We start from the raw sequence: 9,213 nt of genomic DNA on the forward strand, positions 1-9,213 counted from the left end.
CAAGATTATCTTCTGTGTCTGTGTTAATTGGTTTCCCTTTTCTTTGTTGAAGAGGGTCTGTGCAATCCTTCTGCCTAGTCCGCCATCTTGCCCCGCCTCCTAGTTTTACTTTTTAACATTTCACTATGCAGAGAGCTACTGAGGACACTGGTTTTTTTTTTTTTTAAAGAAAAAAAGCACTTCAATTTCTCAAAAGCTTTAGGGTTTTCCAAGAAAATATGGCATTTCCCACTCAGATGGGGAAATGCTAGAAACCAGCAGCATTAGTATCAAATGCCATATTCATGAGCAATTTAAAAGCACATGAAAATCCAACATGGGAAATAGACTTCCCAGGGCCACTGCTAGCCATGCCAGGCCAGCTTCCCTGGGGGAAAAGCACCTCGGGGGACAGATGGGTTCTCACCTGGCTCGGAGGGCATGTGTGTGCTTCTAATAGCACAGGACATGTCTGCTTATCAGGAGTTAAGAAGTGTTCCCTCATTAAAAAAGGTTTCCTGAGCTTTTACAGTAGTTAAGGGATTAAGCTAAGTGGCATGTAAGGTACAGAAATGGACACATCACCAAGTCCCTGCTAGCCATCAAGGAGTTTACAGTCTAGGAAGGGAAAGAGAATACATCATAAATACCTTGAGGACTTAGACAACACAAATACGGCATTTCATTATGTGTTCTCTTGAATTATTTTCTAATTCTTTCTTACAGTCATGAGCCTTTAGCATTTTGTCAAGATACATAAAATAAATCCTTTATAAATATAAGGAGAAATAGAGAAACACCCACAGTTATAGTGATGGCATTAATTGTTTTTAAAGTTCGACAGGTAAAGTTGGTTAACAACGGTAACATGCAGAATGAGTTGAACCAACTGGAGGCAGAGTCTCTGGTCTAGATCCCTGCATGTCTGCACTGCCTGAGGAGTGAATTGGTCCCAGAGTCTGGGGTAGATCAGACCTTCAAATTTTTGTTAAGTAGTTTCAACTCTTAATCTGAGGACTTGCAGGCACACTAAGCCAGCCAGACATGATAAAGATGTTGGTGAAGGATTTCCTTGAAGGAAATGCAGGCTGAAAGGAAGAAGGGAGACTGGCTACGAAAGTAGAGACCTGCGATTTGGTCCATTTATGACCTTGAACAAGGTCATTTATAAAATGGCCAACCAATTCTGTGGTTCCACAACTGAGTTGGACCTAAGAGTCATTGGGGATGCTTGTTAAATCTGCTGATTCCAGGGCTCCATCCCATACCTATGAAATCATTCTTGCCATGGGGTAAAGTCTGAGCACCCACACTTTTTATCAAGCTTCCCATATCGTTTTCTGAAGTCAGCCTAATAGTTTTCTGAAGTCAGCCTAATAGTGGTCCACTGAATAGCATTTAGAAACCTGCAAATTATATGCTCTGTAGAGCTCACTTCATTTCTAAAGTCTTCTGATTCTGTGATCATACATGACTTTTCACAAGTGTACTTAAGTGGGGCTTGATAAGGACTGATCAAATAAGCCTCCCTTGGTCAACCAGTAACCAGTTGCTGTCAAGTTACCTCTGATTCATGACAACCCCCTATCTGCCGGAAGGACTGTGCTCTGTAGTATTTTCCATGGCTGATTTTTCTGAAGTAGGTGGCCAGGCCTTTCTCCCAGGTGGCTCGGTGTTGACTCAAATCTCTAAACTTTTGCTTAGCAGCCTAGCGTATTAACCCTTGCACCACTCAGGGACTCCACAGTTGGTAAATATACCCTAAATTACTTCTAAGAGAGTGAAGCCAGCCTCTGCCTAAAATGAACCTTGACTCTACTGGATGAATAATTGCTGAAGGAGACAAGCATGGTATTCGTGGTTCTCATTCCCTGTGTGTAGCTCCCAGGTTGCTATCTTGCAAAAAGCAAAGTTTGGTTAATGACTTTTAGATGCACCGATTACCGTGCTCGGAGTGTATCTATAGTTGGCTAATTAAGGTGCTATTTACCAGTTCAATAAGAAATGTCAGTATGTACCTTGCTTCATTGGCACATGATCTTAATTAGCCCTTCACTGAGGCATTTAAAGGCTTACAAGCCTTGAGTTTTCCTGCTGAAAAATCCCAAAAAAGGCAAAGTGACACCAGAAAGTAATGAGATGCTGGACAAAATAAATAAATATATTGCAATCACAGACCTGAATCATGTCTTTCTAAATCAGAGCTGCTTTGTTGACGGAACGTAAGAATCTTCACAGGTTCTGCAAGCATAGGATACCAAAGGCTGAGATTTTTAACTAATTTAAATATTATGCAACATGCACACTCACACATATTGGTTACCAAATGCTACTACTGAAAACCACCAGCACATTAGCTTAGTACTACCATGACTGTGTGCTTTCCTGCAGCCTGCAGAATATAGCTCCTTTTGCTTGGTATGTATCTTAGGCTGGATTCTCGAGGGAAGGAAAATCAGTTAAACTAATATGTGTATACATATATAGAAAGATAGATACAGAGAGATTTATCACAAGGAAAAGGCTCACGTGGTTGTAGAGGTTGGCAAGTACCAAGTCCATGAGTCAGACGTCAGGCTGGAGGCTTATGACATCCACGTGTCAGGCTTATGTTCCATAGACCAAGTATCTCTAACTCACGTCATGTAGGGACTGATGAACCCAAGATCGGCGACTGAGATGGCCTACTGCTGGTTCACAGGCTGTGTAGGCTAATGAATCCCAAGATTAGCAGACAATGTAACAGGCTGATGGCTCAAGTTCAAAGAACTAGAGGTCAGATGATGATGAGCCAGATGCAAGATCCAGATAGACCAAAAAGCCAGAAAGCATGGACAGAGTATATATACAGGAAGCAGGCCACACTCCTCAGAAAACGCCTTCTACTGATTGGTTGCTCCTAGCAGATCTCATCACAGAGGTGATTACATTATATTAGAGCTCATCCTGGGGGATAATACGTCATAATCTCTAAACCACTGAGAGTCACCACCTAGCCAACTAGACAGAAAACCTTAACTATGATTATATGTATTTGAACTTCCAAGTGATTTCTATTATGAGCTTATGAGCATATTCAACTAAAGTTCATATATCCAACTGGCTAAAATGATACAATCTAGGATAGTGCAATATAACACAAGATGCTCTGATCAATGAAGTGCAAAGCAAGACGTACAGCATGTGCACACCCTAGCAGTGAGTTTGCCAAAGCAAATTACTGCCCAACCTAGTATCAAAAAACTGGGTGCATTGGACCTGCTGCCAAATGGGCAAATCTCCTCTGGGAGCTTGCCATCCTGCTGGAGCTCTATCTGCAGATAGAGCATAGTCCCTGATTTTGGTCTACTCCAAAAAGATGAGGCCTCCTCCTCTTCATAGTAAACCAGCTGCTGTGGAGTCAATTCCAACCTGTAGTGACCTCATATGTGGGAGAGTAGAACTGTCCTCCATAGGGTTTTCAGTGGCTGGTTTTCTCAGAAGCAGATTGTCAGGCCTTACCTTCTAGTCACCTCTGAGTTGACCTGAACCTGAAGGTAGAGTTCTTTGTTAGCAGCTGAAGGTGTTAACAATTGGAACTACCCAAAGACTCTGCTCTTCATGTTAGGGTTTCATAAAATATTTTATCTGGGCAAAATATCACAATGACTAAAATATTTTTAAAATCACTCTTGTAAATGTTATTAAACATGCTTACAAATTATTGTTGTTATTATTGGGCATTTCCATCAGAGCCAAGTTAAAACTAAGCAAGAAAATCAGTTTTTTTTCCTTTTCCTTTTATAAATACATTTAAATTTATCGCCAACATATCTGGTCTATCCTGAAAGCTTGATGGATGGAGGCCTTTGGAGATATTGAAAGGAATGTGTCACAAAGTCTAAAGGCAATCTCCAAAGATAGCTCCAAATGAGTTCTAAACAATGGCATAGAAATGAAATAAATTCACTGATTTTTTAAAAATGCAGTGCAAAGGATGTAATGCGATAAATGCAATATCATGTGAAAAAGAAAAAAAAAAGTAATGTGATTTTGCTTGGAGGATCTGGATTGATGTAGTTAGGATCAGGATCTTGATGGAATTGATCTGAATCTAGGGATTAAGTACCCTATAGACAGAGGGACATTTTAAGTTAAAATATACTATATCACAGAGATTGTGAGGCTGGAACACAACCCGTCAGTGTTTCATTCTGTTGTGCATAGGGTGACTATAAGTTGAAGTTGACTTAATGTCACCTAACAACCACAACATATCACTTAGAACACATCTACTGCCATATAGTTGAGTCCAACTCACAGTGACCCCACAGGATAGTTTAGAACTGACTCAGAGTTTCCAAGGCTGTAAATCTTTATGGAAGCAGTCTACTTCATCTTTCTCCTATGGAGCAGCTGGTGGGTTCCAATCATGGAACTTTTGGTGAGCAGCCCAATGTTTTGACCACTATGCCACCAGAGCTCCCATACCACTTATAGTGCTAAGAACTAATGGTGAGGTAGTATACACATGAGTGTATCAGCAATGAAATATTTGATGGAAAAGAATGCTTTTTGGTAGATTATGTTCCATAGTTTGAGATTGTGTCCTCTGCCAAGTGTTCCTTTTAAGGACACAAACCGAAATGGATTTTAATCAAAAGCTTCTTGAGTATGATGGGAACAAGGAGAGGAAGGAAGCAGTCAAGAGAGGCTCAAACTGAGCAAGGTGGATGGGCTGGGCAGCTTCAGAGCATGGCCAGACTGCAGTTAGCAATGTTCCAGCCACACACTTTAGAAACAATTACATCTCCTTTGATTCTGAAGTTCCAGAAGTTTCAATGCGCATGGCCTATAACAATGGGCTTCCCATCAGTAATCCAGGGTCAGTTTTAGATACTCAAAGTCTGAAATTCAAACCCTTTCTGGGAAGCTCATTATTCTTATACGTGGTTATTTTATGATTATGTTGCTCACACACTAAACACAGTGCGACCCTTCTAATTCAGAGACCTTGAGGGAGACTGCTGTAGGTTCATAGAACAGGAGTGTGGCATAAGTCTTGCACAAGGTTCCTGCAGGCTGCCATGCAGAGTCTCAGCTCCTCTTGGGGCTGTGGTGCTCACCCTTCATGAGTGCTCCCAGAAGCACCTCCTGCAGCTCTCCTGCACTAACGCTGTGGTTCTCCAATGCAGTCCATTTTGCTTTCCAGGGGACATGCAGCAATGCCTGCAGGCACTTCTGTGCTTCTGGCAGCTAGCAGGAAGAGGACAGAGATGCTTCTAAACATCCTGATGCACAGGACAACCCCAACATCAAACAATTTTCTGGCTATGAATATCAACAGTGTTGAGAAACTCTGGTCTAAATGGGGCTTCAGGTTGTCTTGCCTTTGGGTTTCTGAAATAAAGTGCAGATGGCCTCTACATTTTAGTTAACACAGGGTCTGGTGGTGGGGGGGTGCTCTGTTGGTAGGTCTTGAGAGCCCCAAACTATACATCCTCCTTGCTACCAATCCCTGCCTGACAACAGGCAGGCCACTTTACCCCTCAGGGCCTTGGGTTAAATGAAGACTTTGGGTTAAGGCCACTTTACCCCTCAGGGCCTTGGGTTAAATGAGGGCTTTGGATTAAATGAATTAATTTCAGAAGATGAGCTTCCCAGTCACGTTACTTTGGGCAGGTGCCTCTGGAGAGGATGATGTGAAAAGCCAATGTTACTGAGTGCTTACTACAAGCCAGGTGCTGATCCAAGTGCCTTCTAGGTATTAACTCTCTCAATCCACACAATGGTGTGAGGTAGGGATGAGTATTACCCATCACCATTCATGATCTGACAGGAAGATTGAGGCACAGAGAGGATAAGTAAGTTAGCCCAATTTTCCTACCTCCTAGGGGTCAGAGTCAGGATTTACTCCCTGACAGTCTGATTCTCCAACCAGCATAAGTAATTATGATGAGAACATTCCATCTCAGGAAAAGAGTGACCAAGAAGAGGTCTGGCTGGAAGAAGAAGAGCCCCCTCCCCTCACTTAGTCCAGAACAGCACGACACTGTTTAAACTCTTTATGTTTTCCTGAGATTCCACGTGTGTGTGTGTGTCTGTGTATACATGTATGTGTTTAGCATATATAATTTGTTGAATTATATTTTTGAAAACCAGTCAATATGTGATTTCTGAGCATTTTCCATGTTTGATATTTTATTATTTATTCGAATCATCTAAAATGGCTAATCCAAAATCAAATCTATCTGAAATCAAGACTAATAATGAAAATAAAGATAATTTCAACTATGATAGCAATGTGAAAGACTAGATTTTATTATGTCCATATTAATAATAATAATATAAAAAAAAAACTATCTTGGATTGATAATGATACTTCTCTAACTTCTCTATACAAGTATGAAGCACATAACCAGTTTAAGAACAGTCCAGTGTGAAAAAGTACAGGTTTATAAAACGATTGCACACGGTGCTGATGATCTGCTTTTCAAATGAAGTCCTTACAACACAGATGAACTACAATGTCCTTTTAAAGACCAAGCTCTTCTAGTGCATTTTAAATGTATTTGATCTGCAGAAATTCAATGTATACTTGACTTTTCACGAGCTCATCTATTGCACACAATGAAATACACCTGCAGGAGTTCATTTATCTCTCCAATATCCCAATTTCTTCAAAAGTATTATTTTCCATATTTTTGAGAGAACCAAAAAGATAGCACAGCAATTTGTGTAAGCGGAGAACTAAATGAATGCTATTTGATGAAAATGATTCACTGTAATGATGATCACAACAATGACAACAGTATACATGAATTGTACATGGTCCAAAAATTAAAGCCAATAACTTTTTATTTTAAGAAAAGAGGTTTTTTTTTTTTTTTTTTTTTTTAATATATAATACTCAATTACTAGCATGACAGCTGAGTATTATAAATGGTATACCCCTTTCCAATTATATCACACAATATTGAGACCTCAGTACCAATGAGAGATGATCAGATGAGTGCATTCAAAAATTAAATATCATAGTCCTACCATAATTTACTGTGACAGACTCTGCTGATAATTCACTATAGTTTTTATTCCTCATCTAACTCCTTTCTTCCTCCTGGTGGGCCTTGTCTCCACTATAGGGGCTAATAGAACAAGTTATTTTCTTTGCAAACTATCTTGCAGCCAGACCACAGGCAAGTCCCACCACATCAAGAACAATCTGCAAGAGTTCATGAGGAAAATTCTGTCCATATTGCTTTATATTGATTGAATTGTGCCCCCCCACAATGTTATGTTGAAGTATAAACCTCAGGTACATATGAATGTGATCTTGTTTGTAAATAAGGCCTTTGATGATGTTATCAGTTAGTATGAAGTCACACTGGAATAGGATGTGTGCTTATCCTGTATGAGTGGTATCCTTATAAAAAGAAAAGAGACACATACAGGGACACAGAGAGAATATGGCCATGTGAGATGGAAGCAGAGATTGGAGAGGTGCATCTATAAGTCAAAGAATACCAAGGATTATCTGAAATCACTAGAAGCTAGGGAGAGGCAAGGAAGAATCTTCCTCTAAAACCTTTACAAAGAACATAGTCCTGCCAACACCTTGATTTCAGACTCCTGGCCCCCACAACTGTGAGAGAATAGATTTCTGTTGTTTTAGTTCAACTAGTTTGCCCTACTTTGTTATGGAAGCTCTAGGAAACTAATAGTCCCTGGATAGTACAAATGGTTAACACACTCAACTGCTAACTGAGAGATCAGAGGTGCAAGTCAACCCACAGGCATCTCAGAAGAAAGGCTTTGTGGTCTACTTCCAAAAAAAAAAAAAGCCATTGCAAACACAATTCTACTCTGACATGCATGGGATTGTCGTGAGTTGGGACTGACTCAAAAGCAACTGGAAAAAAGGAAACTAACACATTACTTTCAGAAAGGGGCTGTTGTGTGAAGGTAAGAAGACTGGAGCTGCAGCTATCTTGCAAAAATGGTGGAACAAGTCCAATAATCAAAACCGATATATTGATGGGAGTAGACCAGCCAGAAAACATCAAAGTGAACTAAGATTTGTAAAGGGTATAGAAAGAGGTGGAAATAAAGGCTCTAAATTCCACATCATCCCAAACGGCTGAGACTGAATATTCATTATAGCACAGTTCATCATTGGTGTGGACAGTCTTTCTCTAGAGAAGCATAACTTATTCATCGTTGTATCCTTAGAACCTAAAATAATGGCTGGAACACCATAAATAGATAATAAATAGATAATAAATGACTATTAACTGGATAGGAGCTCTGGTAGCATAGTGCCTAAGGCACTTGACTGCTAACCAGAAGGCTGGCGGTTCAAACCCACCAGCCACTCCTCAGAAGGAAGGTTGGGCAATCCTACTTCCGTAGTGATACAGCCTCGGAAACCCAAGGAGGGGTTGCTATGAGTCGGGGCCGACTCGACGGCAAATAACAACAACAACATTAACTGGATGTTGAATCTAAAACACAAGAAATCATACTTTTATGATTTAAAACATACTTTTTTGATTATATGAACCTATTCTTTCTATTGATTGTTCCCCAAAAGTTTCATCAGTGCCTTTTTTGGTCAATCAAGAAAAAAAGAATGATAAAATTAAAAGTGAGTCAAAGCATACATGGATATTCTTCAGTGCTTTGGTCAGGAAACAATTATTAAACCTGTAGTGTCAGAAAATCACCTTAAATTATCATGCCAACTTCATCATTTTCAGTGATATGATATCCAGCAAGTGAGCCCCGCTAACTGAGACTGCAAATTAGTAAAAGAGGATTATGACCTCAAGGGCTGTCATGAGTATCAAATGTGGTAATGTTGAAATACTACCCTTCTTTCATGACCCATGGAAGTGCTAACATTTTTTTGGAAGACTCTCCCTGATTTTGCCTAGTCATTTTTCTGTTGATAATTAGAAATCATATTGCCAGATCAAGAATTCCTTGGTACCTACAGTAGATGTGCAAAAATATTTACAAAATAATAAAGATAAGACTTTGATAACTATCTTGGCTTTTATTTTTTTCATAATTCTAACCCAACCCCTGCTCACAGTGTCTAGAATAGAGCCTTGTCTAGAGCAAGAGCCCAGTCAATGTTAGAGGAAAGTTGGTCTATTTCTTCATCCCTCCCCTAATATTTATCACAGAGCTCTCCATATGGCAAGTGTTCAGTAATTCTTGTTCCAATCAGAGGACTCATTGTTATCCAAACAA

The sequence above is a fragment of the Orycteropus afer genome, unplaced genomic scaffold (genome assembly GCF_000298275.1).
Source record: "Orycteropus afer afer isolate SDZICR_OR568_19922 unplaced genomic scaffold, OryAfe1.0 scaffold00029, whole genome shotgun sequence".
In the NCBI taxonomy this organism is placed as follows: Eukaryota; Metazoa; Chordata; class Mammalia; order Tubulidentata; family Orycteropodidae; genus Orycteropus; species Orycteropus afer.